The following is an 18,102-nucleotide window of genomic DNA, read 5'->3' as shown; positions in this document are numbered from 1 at the left end:
GGACAGACGCCGTGCGAGCAGGAGCTTGGCGGGACCTGTCATCTCGGGGGTTATCTGACCACAGCCCCAGGCCCAAGCCACCCTGCACCCGCACCCTGACTGCTTTGATTTTCGGCTCTCCGGCTCTCTTTCAGCTGCACAGACGGGAGAACGGGAGGCCGAGAAGCCGAGACTTGGACCTTGCTCCCGCCCCTGCTAACCGTCTGGACGCTCCGGCCAGCCCAGAGCCGCCGAGGAGGAAGAAGGAAGAAGGAAGCAGTCGGTCGGTGAGTCAAGGGGCGAATAACCTGTCTGGTGATGGTGCTCGGTGGTTCCCAGGAGGCAGCCCAGTAAGTTACTCCCTGCGTTGTGCCTTGCAAGCTCGTTGCTTGCTGTAGTTGGCTGCTTTGCTGTGTTCCAGGGCCAGGGCCAGTATCAGCAACGCCCCACCCCGGCCACCTCCATCAGGGAAACCTTCCCCCTCCTGGACCCTCCTGGACTTTTCTTGGTCCCTTCCTTGGACCTTTCCTCGAACCTTTCTTGGCCTGCCAACGAGAGACTAAGAGGCAAGAGGCAAGTGAGTAGGAGTGGAGGGCAGGGACAAAGCACGAGCGAGGCTGCCGCTAGAGGTAGCCGCTAAGTAAGAGCCCGGGGTGGCAACCGAGGCCAAACTGACTAGGTCAGTTTTGGCTCAAGGTACCCCCTGAGCGCACCGCTCGAACGAACATCCCTCCCAGTGCCCCATCTCGGCCCATCCTTGCCCCAAACCAGCAGGCTGCCCAGCTTGGATGTGATTTCAGAGAGTGGACTCACCTGGAGGTGGCTGGTGCTGCAATCCCTTCTGCAGACGGACTTGCCTTGTGCCAAGACTCGCCACACCCGCTTCTGAGTGTGTGGAGGGGCCGCTGAGGAACCTGTGTGACCATTGGGCGTGACCAACACCTGTAGGGGAGGAGCGCAGGGACTTGATCAGGAGTCCCTGCACGGCGTTCTACTGCTTGCCGGCGCCCCCTGCTAGCCCCGCACACGGCCCGCCACGCGACCTACAAATTTGACCTTCCCCCCGCCGAGCGGGACGCCGGACGAAGCCCGGGCAAAGGGCGGGCCCGTTCAAGCCAGTTCGAGGCCGGTCTGGGCCAGCCCTCTAATGTTTACTCCCCGCCTGGGTTGCTGAGTTGCAGTATGCAGACATTGTAATCATACGTACATTTCCGTACACGTTCATACTGCTACGTCTGGTGATCTCTACCCCTGAGAATGTCTACCCGAGGGAGCAGAAGCAAAAATGCTGCAGGAGGGCCCCTATCTACAGGCACCTTGGACAACTTTATCATAAGGGCCAATACTTTTATAGACCAAGGGATCACGCTAATGGAGCGTAGGGTGTCCCAGGACCTAGCAATTGCAAAGAAAAGATCTTCTATGGGCCCATTTGCAGCGGCCAAGACCCCTGACCCTATGGAGGCGGTGGGCCTTATAGATGTTCAGGCAGAGGTACATGCTGAGAGATGTAGTTTGCCTAACATGGTAGATCTATCTGCGTCTCATCTATCATGTGCCTCGCTACTGAGTACAGATCTGGAAAACACTCCGGATTTAGCTATCAGCCCCACTCATGGAGACACTAGCGCTACCACACTGAGGGGCAGGAGGGAGGGCGCCATCCCCAAAAAACAGAAACCGAAAAACGGGAGGGGAAGGGGACGAAATCTGAAAAACAATACCAAGGTTGTCACCCCTAAACCAAACATAAACCCGGTCCCCCAGGTTAGTGTTGTTAGAACAGGGACTGCAGGGAATCTAGAAGGTCCAACTAGCCCGGTTGGGAGAACTGCTAGTAGAGAAGCGATAGACACCCAAATTCTGCTGCAATTAGAAGAGCTCTTTAAATGTTATCTCGCACCTATAGAGAATAGGTTATCCCATATGGAAAAGCAACTAGCTGATCTCTGTTCCAAGCCTATCTATCAAAAAATCCCAGGGGCCCAGAAAGATGGGAGCAACACAACAAGCAGTAAAAAAGCTAGCGCACAAGCCCCAAAAAAAACGCCTTTAGTAGTGGCTAACACCAAACCTAACCCAACCCCAGTTGTTGGAAAGAGAGGGGAAAAGGAAGGTATACCCAACCCAGACATCAATATTCCCGGTGAAGGGGCCATTCCACCCAGGGTACACAACACGCCGCCAATGGGGAACAAAAATGGTGGAGTAGCGGCCAGAGGAAGAGTGGTGAACCTCCCTCTGGAGGCTACACCGTTCATGGTCGTTATGACGGGGGTCCCAGAACTGGAGGCCCCCCATGAGGAAACCAATTGGTCACTTCATAATAAGGTCCGACACTGGCTTAACCAAAACCGACCCTTACCCCCACATCGCAGAAGCAAGATCTTGACAGTGAGGAGGGTGGCATGGCTGGGGCACCAGAGGAAATCTGTCAAGGGAGATTGTGTGATAATCAATTTTGCGGACCCACACACTGCTGCTCAAGTTTGTGCATGGGATACACAAGAAAGGTTTGAGGGTATACCCACCAGATGACTGTCCTTCTTCCACCCCCCAATGAGTGGGCCCACTCGGGACCCTAGAGTTAACAGCAATTGGCACAGAGTAGGGCATCGTGACTGGGGTTGAAATCAGGGGCCTTGGGGGGACTACCCTCTGACAGAGCCAGATTATAGGGACAACTGGGAGGGCTTCCCGATCATTAATAGGTTTAGTTGCCTGGACATGGTGGATTGACATGAACTACCACCATGTCTCTCAAACAGGGGAAACACGATCCCTATAGCCGCGACCAACTGTGCGACTGGGAGCGTGGACCTTATAGCTCCCCATTTCTGTGATATCTCCGGGGCTGCTGCCACCCCACAAACAAAGATCTTGAGGGGCATTGGTGACATCAACTTACCCCTAGAACCAGTTAGTCCATTACAAGATACTAGTGAGCCTAAGTCCTGTGAGCAGGGAGGGAAAAATTGAATCACCTCAGACTTGTCTGCTGCAGACGACAGGGTAATCCATTTGCTATCCTGGAACGTGGCTGGGTTGCAAAAAAAGTTGCTTTTGCCAGAATGGAATGTGTTCATCGAGAAGTTCGATGTATGCATGTTCCAAGAAACCTGGAGCTTGCTCCCAGTGCACAAATCTGGCTATGCAACCTTCTTCGTGCCCGCATCAAGTTGTGGCAAGGGTAGACCGGCGGGTGGACTCCACATCTGGGTAAAAATTGGTTTGAACTGGGACATTACCATCCACGAAACAGGGACCAGGGATATCTTACATATCTCTTTCCCAGGTCACAGCAAGGGGAAGAGGATAGACCTTCTGAACATCTACTCTAGAGGGACTCCGGGGGCTACAACCTCAGATACACTCACAATCCTAGAACAGATATTAGCCAAATGTCCCACAACCTCTAAAATCTTAGTGGGAGGCGATTTCAACTGTACATTCGAACCCCTATCTAGGGACGACCCCCTATGTATAGAGGAGGAGGACTCTAGATGGTCTGTCCCAGCTCTCTCATTAGCTCCACTTGGAAAATGGTCAGCCAGGGCAATTCAGATCAATGACCTGACCATGGAATTTAATCTAAGAGCAGTAAATGGTGGGACAATCTCTGACCGTGATGGAGCAATGACCTTTAATAGGGTTAACGGTCCATCCAGAATCGACTACATCCTACTGGATGTTACACTGTGGTGCGACCTAGTAGATATGGAGGTCATACCCTCGGAGGATAGTGACCATAACCCCCTATGTTTGAAGATAAGGTGGGGCAAATTAAAGGGAAGTGGGAACAAAGCCCCCTTGAAGACAACTAGCGAGGTTGTCCCTTGCAATGGCAACTGCAGGTTAAAATGGGACAAAGTCCAACTTCAGGAAGGGAATCTTGAGAGGATTAGAGCGCATGTAGTAGCACTGACAGCAGAGCTGGGGGACCTCGACCAGAGAAATGGTTGTGACCAAGGGCCGCCTTTCTCCTCAGCTTACAAGAACACGATAGAGGAGGTAGGACAATACTTCCTAGCCCAGGGCAAAATGGGTAGAGGGAACACTAAATCTGCCACCACCAGTAACCCATGGTATTCAGCCCAGTGCAAGGCGAAACGGAAGGAGTTAACTGTCGCCTTGCTTAAAAAGAATCCCTCACTAGTTAGAGCGGCTAGGAAGGATTATGCAAGGGCGATAGCACAGGCTAAATGTGAGTGGGAGGAACAACGTTGGCAGGATCTTAAATCCACTGCCAACATGAAGAATGCAAAGCTGTTCTGGGATTTGATTAACAAGGCTAAGCAGCAAAGTGTACCATCTATCACAAACCATATAACGGAACAACAATGGCATTCCCACTTCTCTGCGTTGTATGATGGGAGGGAAGTATTAGACTCACCTCTCGCAGACTCAGATGTCAGGATCCAAACCCTGACGGAGCTCGAAGAACCATTTCTGCCCTCTGAAGTAAGAGTGGCCATTAGACACCTGACCCCGAGGCAGGCAGCTGGCCCGGACGGGATACCAGGGGACCTTCTTCGAAATGACCCTGATGCCTGGGGCAAATTAATCACCCTAATAATGAATTTGATCTCTAAGGGATATCCGGTGCCAGAATCATGGAAGGGAGCAGAGGTGGTAACAGTGTACAAAAAGGGCGCAAGAGACGACCCTGCCAATTACAGACCGATCAGTCTGATTGACGTGATCCAGAAGGTGGTTGGCAGGGTCATCATTTCCAGGGTGGGTGTCTGGATGGAAGAGGAACACGTTCTCTCTCACTTCCAAGCTGGGTTTCGCCAGAAGGTGGGTACGATGGACCAGGTCTTCCGTTTCTTTGCAATCTATTGGAAAGCCGTGACCATTAACAAGGGTAGTCTCTATCTGGCATTCATAGATCTTAAGACAGCGTTCAACCTGGTCCCTTGTGCAAGGTTGTGGGATATCTTGGGGAAGATGGGCCTCCCAGGGCCACTTTTGGGACTCATTGTGAAGCTACATGAGGGGTATAATGCGAGAATCAGATGGGGCACCCAGGGTCAACTGACAGAAAGGGTGCCCGTGAAGAGTGGAGTCCGCCAGGGATGTGTTATGGCACTGACCCTATTCTCCCTCTTTGTGAATGGAGTGGTGGATCATCTGAAGGAGGAAGCGGCGGTCGCGCCATCCCTGGCGGGGGAAAAAACACCCACTCTACTCTTCGCGGATGACACCATCTTGATCTCAAAAACACCCACAGGTCTTCAAAAACTCCTGGACCGCTTTAGTGTGTTTTGCATTGATAGGGGCCTCACTATAAATACCTCTAAAACAAAGCTTATGGCCATCTCACCTTCCAAGAGATTCAGGAATAATGTCTCGCTCAACGGCGTTCCCTTGGAGCTGGTCGATTCCTTTGACTATCTGGGTGTAAGGGTAAACAGTCGGAGGAAATGGAAAGACCATTTGGCCAAAATGGTACTAAACCACAAAAGAGTCTCGGGAGTGGTCTTAAGGGAACAGCGGGAGTCGATTAGTAAACCTGTGGCACCGACTCTTGCAATCTATGATGGTCAAGTATTGCCGGCAGCATTATATGGTTCTGAGCTGTAGGGGTTTGAGAATATAACAGAGCTAGCCACATCTGAAAATAAGTTCATGAGAGATCTGGTGGCCCTCCCAGTCTCCACCCCATTAATTCCACTACGGTTAGACCTAGGTAGGCGCCCCATAAAAGATATAGTGCGTCTGCGCCCACTACTCTTTTGGGTGCGGCTGAGAAGGACACAGGAGCTCCATAACTATGCTGCAGTTCTAGACGAACTTATTCTCCTCAACACAGGCAATAAGATTAAGTGGTTGTGTAACCTTAGACAGCTGGTTGTGCAACTGGGCCTAAGTGAAGCATGGTTGAGCCAAACACCGCCGCCCAAGGTAGTGATCAAGAAGATCTATTGGGAGTGGGTACAGGAGATGGCCATACGCAGAAGTGAAGGGGGCCCTCTCTCCCAGCGTTTTCTGGAGATCAAATAGACAAGAAAACTCAAACCCTTCCTTGATTACATAGAGAAACCACTGGACAGATCACTTTACCTAAAACTGAGGCTTGGGACCCTACCGGTGAACGACTTTTCTTCTGGGTGTTCTACAAAAAGCTTGCCCCGGTTGTGCAGCCCCCAACGAGTCTGTGGCTCATTTTTTCTTTGCCTGCCCGGCATATAGGGTTGCCAGGAAGATATGGTTAAAACCACTTTGTAAGGGGCTGGGTCTTAGATGTCACAAAATGGCCCTTCGGGTCCTCTGCACTGATACGTCCTCCATTGCTATGGTGTGTGGGGTAGCTAAATATCTGGGTAGTGCGTGGCAGACACGTATAAGGCGGTCCATGCTCACCCATCACCCCACCCAACCACCAGCTGACCCCATGGCAGGATATGTCTTTTAATGGCTCTCTTGACAACGATTCATTGTACAATTTAGCAATTGTATAAATCGAGTTGTATGCGATGTTGTATGTTTACATAGGATTGGCGGGTCCTTGCATTTTTTAGCTTTTTAATTGTGCTGGACATTTACATCTTAGCAATTTTAAACAAAATCGAGTAGTAAGGGATGATGTATGTTTATATAAGATTTGGTGGGCCCCTGCTCTTTTACTCTTTTATTTTTTCTTTTAATGTACTGTGTAAATTGTACACTTTTATGATGAAATTTTTATCGAAAAAAGTAAGTAACAACAATAATGACTTTATATCACAACCGAACAACAATTTTATAAGGCTGTTCGATTTTATAGACAATATAGTGGTTGGACAAAGCTACGGTAAATTAGATGGAATCATCTTGGGAGGGGACTTTAATGCCCATATTCACAAGGGTAATGCCAACCCAGTTGCCCCTCTTGGCCGGGTGTTACCCTGTAAAAGAGGGGAGGGTCTTGGCCGCTGCAAATGGGCCCATAGAAGATCTTTTCTTTGCAATTGCTAGGTCCTGGGACACCCTACGCTCCATTAGCGTGATCCCTTGGTCTATAAAAGTATTGGCCCTTATGATAAAGTTGTCCAATCACCTAACCACTCGTGATTTAATCAATGTTATGGAGATAGCTAGTTGCATTACAGGCGAAGGCCCTTTGGCCACTTATATAGGGCGCGGCTGTTCTTCCACAATTGATTACGTATTTATATCCTCCCTACTTGTGGACTGTTTAATAAAGGCTGACGTTCCTAGTACTGCATATAGCGACCATAATCCCATTCTGACTATCTTTAAATCTATTAAAAGGTCGGATAAGCGACTGGAAATAGGGGCAACTAACCTGGCGGCATCAACTGACAAACTCAGGGTAATTTGGAAAGGGATAGACAATAAGGGGCTTTTAGCATGCATTATTAATAAGTACCCTCAATTGGTTAAAATCTGTTTATCCAGCGAACACCAAGGTCCTGAAATTATTGAGGCTTTTGCACGGGTATGTGTAGCTTTTAAAAAGGAGATTTCCAAACCAGTTATACGTCCTAAACAAGATCCTAGGTGGTTTGATAGCTCTTGCTCTAAAGCAAACTGGGAATTACGAGCAGCACTCTCAGCAGAACCACAGGATCAGCCCCTGGTAAGACTACTGAGGATACGCTATAAGCGTGCCACAAAAACTCGGGCTGAAGAGCTATTGAAGGTCCAGTGGGAATCCCTTGCCCGCACAGCCCCACTGAAAGATGTTGCCGGGTTTTGGGGTGAGGTTAAATCTTTGAGGTCCATAGGATTAAATATCACCCCCATTAATTATAACATAACAGGCAAAATGTGGGGAGATCATTTCACAAACATCTATGCTGCGCCTTGCGCATCAGCTAACATCATCTACCCAGTCATGGCACCTAACATTACGATAACGGAGGTAGAAAATGCCATAAATCAAAGCGCAGGCAACAAAGCACCCGGTCCTGACGGACTATCCATCGATCAAATTAAATCAGAGCCAGAATTTTGGTCACCTCTACTGTGCAACGTTTTTAATAACCTGTCCCAAACCCCTGCCCCGGAAACCTGGTCCAATAGCATCATCGTCCCCACCTTTAAGAATGGTGACAGACTCAATCCTAGCTGCTATCGTCCAATATCTTTAATCAACAACACCTTAAAGATTCTAGGAAGAGTCATTTTTAACAAGATTAGGGCTTGGGGGCAGGACAATAAGATTTTACATTCATGTCAGTTTGGTTTTAGAAGCAATGTGGGGACTGTGGAGCAATGTTTGAATTTAAACCTAATAATGGGCAAATACACTATAGCCAAAAAGGTTCCATTGTATTTGGGTTTTATGGATTTAAGTTCTGCTTTTGATTTTGTTAACCGTTCTGGACTATGGGTAATTCTTTTAAATTATGGATTGGATAAAGCACTTGTATATTTCCTGGCCCATTTGCACAGTGACTTGAAAGCCGGCGTTAGGACAAACAATGAAGGGGAGGTTTCAGGGGACATTTTAATAGGCAGGGGGGTTAGGCAAGGTTGTGTCCTGGCCCCCCTGCTTTTTATCTTGTATATAAATGAATTAAGTAACTCATTGTCCAAATTAACAAGTGATGTCCCCAGCATCAATGGTACACTACTTCCCATCCTTTTATACGCGGATGACGCGGTCCTTATGGGCCGCACACCCAATGCACTGCGCACTTTAATAACGGTCTTTGCCTCGTATATGGCGGATCTTGGCCTGTGCACCAATTTTAATAAATCATACATAATGTCGTGTGGGCCCAAGAAACATAGCATCCATTACATTGTGTCAGAGAGCGATACCCTAAAAAGCACTAGCACTTTCCCCTACCTAGGCCTGATGTTCTCAAATACGGGATCTTGGCAGCCCCATGTGGTGCATGGGAGGAATAAACTGGGTAAGGCAATAAATTCTATAATCAGCCTTCGACAGCCTAAACGTGCTGAGGTAGTAATTCCGCTACTACAAATCTATAGAACTCAATGCCTACCTACGGCAACCTATAGCGCAGAGGTGTGGGGGTACTCAAATAGCGCCAATATTCCGATTGAAGAGAATAGATTTTGTAGAAAGACGTTGGGGGCGTGTATCTCAGCACCCACTTACGTTTCTCAGGGGAGCTGAATCTTTTTTATGTGGAGGTATCAGGTCAAGACCGGGATTATTTTGGTTAAAAATATGGCGGAACCCGGCCGCTCATTTGACCCAAGAAATAATCACTGATTGTTTAAGGTGCGACAGGGCAAACCACATACCTTGGCTAGGGGCAGTAAAAAGAAGCCTGGCAAGTGTGGATATGGAGTATTTATTTTCCCCCGCCATAGCTACTGATCAATCACAACATAAGCTAGTAAGAGGGGCCTTGTATAATTTATATCAGAAAGAAAGAGAAAGGTCTGAGCATCAAAAACCGGCCATTATAAGATATATCCCCCTTTTGGCACAGTGTGGCAGGCATAACAACATGCCGCAGGAATACCTCAGAAAAAACCTGGGGAGGTGGAACAGAAGTTCGCTCTTTCGTCTTAGGGATCGGAGTATTAAATATTCCTTATCATTCCCATTGGGCTTTAATAAAAATCTGGGAAATTTGCAATGCCCCTGTAATCTAGGGTGTAAACAAACTTTGTTACACTTTTTGTTCTTTTGCGGTTTGTATGCTAGATACACAAAACGTTATCTAATTCCCTACTTTAAAGAGCATGCTGTGGTGGACTTTAATCTAGCATTTAATGAATTATTGTTGTTGAACTGTGATGAAATCATTTTTAGAGTAAGTTGCTTTCTCCAATCTGCGATACGTTCTCGAGCAACTATGGATATGCCCTGATAAATTGAATCATTTGCACATTACTGCGGTTTTAAATAAGAGCTTGTACGTTTATTCATTGCATATTTACACTATGCAGCAGCCCCCACTGTTGATTTGATGATACGTATCATAAAATGTTTCTGTTATATAAAGTTTGCACTAAAGTTAATTAGTTTACACTGTGCTTACATCTAATGAACGCCAGCCTAGATTATAAAGTATGATGTATTTTTATACATGTTTTTATTGGATTGCTCCCATCTAATATAGACTGTTAGGCTACCATTGCACTGATCGGCTGTGTTTTTAAATTTCTCTGAAAATGTTTTAAACTGTTTATAATGAAATTGTCGTGATGAACATGTACTTTTATGGATGTTTTTTATATCCGAATAAAGATCCCTTTGACTTTGACTTTTGACTTTGATTTCTAGTTTAACCAGTGTGTGATGTCAACACACAGCAGTAGTGTAGCACCCTTGGTTTAAGACTATCAATTAAGAGAAGCATAGATTCCTAGAGTGCGCCTCCGTCCCCCTAGATAGTACCCTCTCCTCGGGACCACCTCACGCCGCCTCGCTTTGCTGGGTATCTCGGCTGCTTCACTCAGGGGAACTCTGCCACCATTGACAGCAGTGCTTGACCTCACTGCGACTGGGCCGCTCTTTACCATGCAGCCCATACTGCACCAACACGAATACCCGGCAGCACAGCTCCACAGCACTCGAGCAGCAGGGTTTGTCCTCCTCATCACCTGTGTAGAGGGCGCTACCCTCCCACGTGCAGAGCAATTTCAAGGCCCAATATACAGCTTGCAGGGAAACTATACTAGTCACCACTATGCTGTGATGTGCTCTGACCAAGAGCGATCGGCGCACCTTTATTTATTCCCTCGAGTCCATGCCCGGCCCCACGGGTGCATGCTGACACAATTTATAGTTGTGTCCGGGTGGAACACTACAACTGGTATGAGTGATGCTATAAAACAAAGTAAATGCTTCTGAGAGAGCGTGGTTATGGAGACTTAAGGGGCACTGATAAAGGGTGGTGGCGAGGGACTCCGTGGAGAAGGAGGTCTGCTGGTGGGCAGCCCCTCTATGGAAAGGGGCCATGAGTTTAATTTTCCTCTACTGAAATGAAGGATACGACCAAGGAGGGGCCTGTGACAGGAGATGAACTGTCCATAAAGAAATGACTGGAACGAGGAAGACTGGGAGGTAGTGCAGGTACTGTTTCAGCAATACTGGAGTTAGCTAATGCATTTTGTTTGTTCCAAATATGTTATTAAATGTTAAAAGAATAAAGGATGTTATGTGAGAATGAATAAGCCAGCTTGTGTGTAATGGAGTCCAGTGGTGAGATAAGAAGCCTTATAGGATACAGAAGTCCCCTAAAAACATGTGTGCTGCATAAAATCTTTGCGCGTACAGAACATCATTCTAGGTCCAGATGACGTAAATACTGCACCAATGGAAAGTGTGCGGGTCCTCCAGTCAGTGCAAATGTAGCTTCCCAGTGATTGGCTGATGCTCGGTATTTCCAAATTGCTCAGCACCCATTCCGTGGTGCCCTAACTGGCCGTAGTCCGCCAATGCTCGATGGATAAAAACCGCCTTTATGTTAGCGGTACTACAATTGTTCTTGTTTTCAACCCGACCCCCCCCCCCCCCCAAAAAAAAAAACACCACCACACAGAAGCGCAATACATTTCCAGTAAGAACTTAGGTGTGATGCGTAGTCATTGCAGTGCTGGACTCCTATTCGTTGTACAAGTAAGTGAGGAGACAATAGCAAGAAATGGCCTTGCAAAACACAGGATATGCTTGTTCTGCTCTGACGTCACTGTCCTGTCCAGAACAAGGGCACTAGGACCCTGGGACAGCGCAGGGGCGAGGGGACACCGGACACCACATCCGGGCAAGGGGCGGGGAGAGGAAACATTCTGAAGCTGGACCTCGAGGAAGGAGGTTGTGATACAGGCATGATGTAAGCCAATCAATAAAGAGAATACCTGTAATATCCACATTGTGTCCCGTGTGAGTTCCTGGGCGGTAGGACACGACATCTGGCGACGAAGGTGGGATGGACTGCATGCTGTGCCCATCGGAACATCTCGATTGAAACCAGGAGCGCACCCTGGATTGCGTTGTGGTCAAAAGGAAGAGGGAAGAGTGAAGCGCCATCCAGAAGAAAGCAGCGACGTGGGAGCCCACCCCGACCGCCGCGAACGAAGAAGAAACGAATCCGGTAAGCGCCAGCCAAAGAGCGCGAGTTTCAAGGAATAAAAGAAAAGCCAACGCGAGCTCTCGCGAGAGTCTCGGCGGCCACATTGGGGCCAGGCGCGAGGGCCAATAGGGACGAAGAACAAACGTGGCGGCCATTTTGAGGTCAGGCTGCATCGCGATTGGCTGCGAAGTCTCGCGAGAAGACGGCGGCCATCTTAGAATCAGGCTGTACAAGCCAATAGGAACAGAGAACCAGCGCGGCGGCCATCTTAAAGTCAGGCAAAGGGCGAAAAACATCAGAAAGTGCCGATCAAAGAGGAGAAAAGGCACAAAGAAGGACAAATAACGACAACAAGTGGGCATAAATACATAAATACATGTACATAAGAGAAACACCAGAAGAAAAGGGGCAAAAAAAAGGACAAAAGAAAGAAAAGAAAGGAAATTAAGAAAAAGGCACAAACAAGCATATGCAAAGGCAAAGAGAGGCAAATTAAGAAAATAAGGGTCGAACAAGCAGCAATAGAGCAAAGAACAGAAAAGAAGGTGACAGCACAACGAACAGGTGCAAATAAAGAAGATACAAGGGAACAAAGACAAAGAAGAAAATAAAGAAAGAACAAAGGGTGACAAGGATGAATAAGAGAATAGAACTAAGGGAATGGAGCGCTAATAAAGAACAAGCAAAGACAAAAACAGTAAATAAGAGAAAAAGACAACAAATAAAAAGAAAGAAATGAAAATAAAGACACATAAGAGAAAATAAAGAAGAGTGCCGAGTTGAGCACCAGGAAAAGAAACAAGCACAGGAGATAAAGAAAAGAGGACAAAAGAAAGAAGATAACAGAAGAAATAACAAAAGAGTGCCAGGAAGAGCACAGAGCACAGAGAATAGAAGAGTGCCGGAAGAGCACGGAGAATAGAAGAGTAGAAAAGAGGACAAAAGAAAAAGATAACAGAAGAAATAACAAAAGAGTGCCAGGAAGAGCACAGAGAATAGAAGAGTGCCGGAAGAGCACGGAGAATAGAAGAGTGCCAAGAAGAACACAGAAAACAGAAGAGTGTCAGAAAGAGCACCTAGAAAAGAGAAATAAAGAAAAGGAGAAGACAAAGAAATAAAACAAAGAGACAAAGAAATAATACAAGTGCACACCAGAAAAAAAAGGAGAATATAAGGAAAAAGGACTAAGAAACCCCCAGAAGAGGCAAATAAAGTAAAACAAAGGAAGAAAAAGGGACAAAAGATCACAAAGAGAATATAAGAAAAAAGGACTAAGAAAGCCCAGAAGAGGCGAAATAAAGTAAAACAAAGGAAGAAAATAAGTGCCAAAAAGAGCAAAAGGACAAAATAAATGACAGAAAGCACGAAGAGTCAGTGAACAAGTGCTAGAAATAGAAAAGAAGAACAGGTGGAGCCCCACAAAGCGAGGCTTGTGCTCGACAGCGGCGCCACGAACATCTCAAGAGAATATCAGAAACAAATAAGAGGACTAGGAAAGCTGAAAGGGAGAAAATCACTAATGAGTCAAGAAATCATCGAGCCGGCAGACGGACCGACAGCCTGGGTAACACCAATGGTAGATCACCTGGAGTACAAAGCAGAAAAAGAATCACCAAGATCACCAGTAGTGACGGACCACCAATCGCTAAGAAAGATTTATGGCAACCGAAAAGCAAATATACCACCAAGGACAGAAAGGTGGGGAAGAAGGTTGATGGACTACAAAGTGAAAATAATTAACAAGCATGAAAGAGAACAAAATCTAGCAGACTACATGTCCAGACATCCACGGCCATACAAAAAAAGATGCAAGAATAAGGGCAGAAGATCACCTAAACTACACCCTAGAGAACAACGCACCGATATCAGCAACAACGTCAGAGCTACAACAAGAGACAAAGAAAGACACCACCATGGAAGAGGCATGGAAAATAACACCCGACAGCTGAACAAGACGAGACGGCCACCAGTGGAAGACAAAATAAGTGCAGACCGAAGAGACTGACCAATAAAAGAAAGGAAAAATCGCGATGGTCAAAGAAGGACAAGCGAGGAAATGTGGCAACGAGATCCCGGAGGCAAATTGAAGATGACAAAAGCAAAAGAACCGATGGCAAAGGCGGCAGCTTGGCCAGTGTCACGTCACAGGGCACCTGTCATATGTCAGCAAGGCAGAAGCAAGAGAAGCGGAAAGGTCGAAGCAAGAACTGTAGAAAGACACACAAAAGGAAGAAGCTGAAGCGGACATCAGAAAACAGCGATCAAGAAGGAAACAAATGGAACAAAAGAGACTAATTGAGGAGGCGTAAAAGAACAGGCCTATGGGCCATCGAGCAACATATCTCTCTCTCTCTCTCTCTTTTTCTCTCTCTCTCTCTCACTATCTCTCTATTTCCTCTTTCAAAAAGAAAACTGTTTGTTTTGCAACAAGGGGGGAGATGTCCTGTCCAGGACAAGGGCACTAGGACCCTGGGACAGCGCAGGGGCGAGGGGACACCGGACACCACATCCGGGCAAGGGGCGGGGAGAGGAAACATTCTGAAGCTGGACCTCGAGGAAGGAGGTCGTGATACAGGCATGATGTAAGCCAATCAATAAAGAGAATACCTGTAATATCCACATCGTGTCCCGTGTGAGTTCCTGGGCGGTAGGACACGACAGTCACTATGTGCGGTGGTGTTTCACAGCCGGATAACTTGGTACTTAAGGCTGCTAGTGAGCCTGTGGAGGTGACGAGTTGAACGTCTCCAACTTGAGGTTATAAATAACCCAATTTCTAACTTCAGACAATGTGCTGTAGTTGGTAAGCTGCCTGCTCCAAGTCGTGCGCGAGCATGCTTCAGTGCTGGCCTCGGCATTGTGCCCTTCCTATCGGCGGCTGCTTGGATAGCGCGGCTCGCTCTGAGGGAAGAGACAGGAGGCATTCACACAGGTAGGGCATCAGCGAGCAGGCAGGGAGAACGGAGGCAGGGCTGGAGGTGAGCGGCTGAAGTAGGAGGTAGTAAGAGAAAAAAAACCAGGAACAAGCTCACGCAGCAGCAGGGGGAGGAGGGAGGGGCTGCACTTGCGGGAGTGATAATTGCTGCCATATGCAAGTAGATCGCCTCACGTGCACGCGTTGCCATTGATGGCAATGGAACGCGTGCACGTTTTTGGCTGAATAGTCAAAGCGATCAGAAAAGGTCTTTTTGCCTAAGCAGCGCATGTGGCATAGCTCACTGTTCTGCCTCCCGTGGAGGCCCCTGAGTTTGCCGCCTGGCAACCGCAGGTAAGAGCAGGGGAGGCTTCCGCCTCCAAAACTCGTGCCACCCAGGACGGACCTCCTGCCCTCACCTTTCTGTGCCACTGGACAAAGCCAAAAACTGCATGAAATGTAGCGGTTGGAGTGAGACAATATGGGACACAAGTTAGAATAGAGGAAAGGGTATAGAAGAGTGAAAGAGAGGTAGAGGGTGAGAGAGAAAAAAAGATAGAGGCCTGTATAGAAAAAAAGATAGAGGCTTGTATAGAGTCATCCAAGATGTAGGTCTAAGTGGGGGGTATTCATTTTTACTGGCTACTCCCTTGGGCGCACTGGCATGTAATAGGGCTTTAAGTGGGGAAAAAAACTGGGGGGCTCTCAAATGGGCGTGGCTAATGTGATTAGGGGCATGGCTTAAAACACGTAAGCTAAAAATCAGTACTTATCACAGTGCTCCCCGACTTGTATTTTGCTGTTTCTGTCATTGCATCCAGATATATGATACAACAAGTAACATCATGCCTACAAAAATTCAGGAGTATTGCCTTTGTCAATGGTTGATTTCCCTCCCCTACAACGCTCACCTGGTATGACGTCATGCCGTAACATCTCCACTCCTGAGAAGTGAGCAGCGCACATGATGTGCCTGCTGTCACTGGAGTACCAAAAAAGACGGACCGCCTGTGCCAGGGCACAAAACAGAGCCCGATAGAGACCCGTTTCGAGCCCCCCTTTAAAAAACTGCTGGTGCTCAGACCTGGTGAGACCCGGCCCACTTAAAGCCTTCAGAGCACCGGTCACGGGCATCTGAGCAGAGCTGGGCACCAGCACTCGTTCGAAATTAAGCACTGCTAATACTCAAAATAAATATATTTTACCCTGAAGTGTTGACGGAACACTCAGTGGTCACTCTGTCAGCTTTTAGATTCTTTTTTACCCTTCGAGTTGAAATGTATTACTTTCTCCGTCTTCTGCTTCTGTCGTTCTATCTCTGTTTCCTCATATTTTGTCTCCCTCCATCTCCTGCCTGCCCCTCTTCACCCCCTCTTTCTCCTCTCAGCTCCTTTTCTCCTTCCAGCATTGTCCATCGTGAATATTTTCCACCCACTTCCTCACATGCTTCCCAAGCCAGACTAAACATGTCAGATTTTTTTTACTTATTTGTGCTTCAGGTATGCTTTCGGCCAGGCAGGCCCAGCGGTAGACAGAGGGGCTGCTTGTGGCTGCAAGAACACAGGATCCAGTGCCTTCCTTGTAGCCTACTATCTACACTGCTTCTTAAAAAGTTCACTATACAAGCGCCCAACAGGTAGTGGACAGACCGCTAAGAAAGCTTCTTTGCCAAGGGCGCCTAGTAAGACAGGGTTCAAGTCTCGGTGTCGGCTCAACATTTGCGATTCGAGGCAAATTGCTTAATTTCACTGAGCCTAAAAAAAGAAAAAAACATTAGCAAAGCCAATAGGTTGTGTATTGTAGACGTAATGGGGCTCCAATGTTTTTTCTTGGTGCTGTACAGCATCAAAGCAGATGCTGAATAGCAGAGTTCGTCAAACTTTTGAAGGTTGAGCCCCCCCCAGGGTGGGTAGTGTGTTTGTGTGGCTGCAGGTTGAGGTATAGGAAAAACCGCTCAAGTGCATTGTGAGAGCAGAGTGATCACTGAGTGCAGGGTGTGAGTGCATGGGGGTCAGTATGAGGGAATTGTGATCACTGTGAGTGCAGGGTGAGCATGAATGTAAAGGGTGAGAATTTGGAGCAAGTTGTCTGAATGCAGGGTGCATTCCCAGACATTTGCAGTAACTCAGCATGCTATTGACGGCAGCACAGGGTTTCAGATATGTTAAACTATTGTTATTGCAATTATGGCATTAACCAGGGATCGAGGCTGGAGGAAATAAATACTTGGCTGATCTTGCAACAAACTTCCAGTCTTATGATTAGGGTTGCCAGCTGATTATTTTGATGTCCCAGATGGTACCAAAATAAGCAGTCACCTAAAGCTCTATTTAAAGCACTTATTTGTGCATACTCTGAACAGCAAATATAAATAGAAAGCACTTTAAGTTGTGTTTTAGGGCTGCCTGAATGATATGACTTATAATAAAAGGGAATAAAGACAGAAGAGTCACATCATGAATGAATACATACTTCTTTATAACTCATATTTAGTGGCAAGAGAAGCAATTTTCAGGTTGTTTAAACACCTGACTGGGATTTGTCTTTTGGCAATTTAAAACCCTTTAGCCCTGTGATCATTGCACTCCTGCCAGTGTAATTTAAAAAGAAACATTGACGGGGTTAAATTCCGAGAGCTGAAATGCCTTCTCTGTTAAAACTGAAAGCAAGTAACTGACATTCATTTCAACTGCAGTGTGAGGCAAGGAGTCTCCTCTGCTCTGAAATCTCTTTCACTTTTAGCAAAGGGGGCTCCTTGCCTCCCACTGCAGCTAAAGATGTCTGCTGTAAGAATTAACCAGGATAGCTCCCCCCAACCCCGTGTGTGGCAGCCTGGCTGAGACAGCTTCCCAGTGCACACAGATGGTTTTCACTCTTTCTTAGGGCCCCTGCAGCACCACTCTGAAGAATCAGAGGACAAAGGTGAGATTTTAGGGAGGAGTGCGCGCCCCCCCTGAGACGGTGTCGCGCCCCACAGATTGAAGAACTCTGCAGTGTATAGCATAAAGAAAAGATACAAAAAAATTAAAAGTATGACTGCTCAGTTGAAGAGCGTTATCCTTTTGTACGCCCCTAAATGCTTTAAGTCTGCATGCATGCCAATCAACATGATGCAGGCCTGCGGCCATGTGATCACGTATTTTTTTATTTGGTAATCAGGTGCGGTAGCAGGTCTCAGACAGCACCAACATGGTCGGG

The sequence above is a fragment of the Lissotriton vulgaris genome, unplaced genomic scaffold (genome assembly GCF_964263255.1).
Source record: "Lissotriton vulgaris unplaced genomic scaffold, aLisVul1.2 SCAFFOLD_251, whole genome shotgun sequence".
NCBI lineage: Eukaryota > Metazoa > Chordata > Amphibia > Caudata > Salamandridae > Lissotriton > Lissotriton vulgaris.
Note: the sequence above shows the minus strand (reverse complement) of the source record.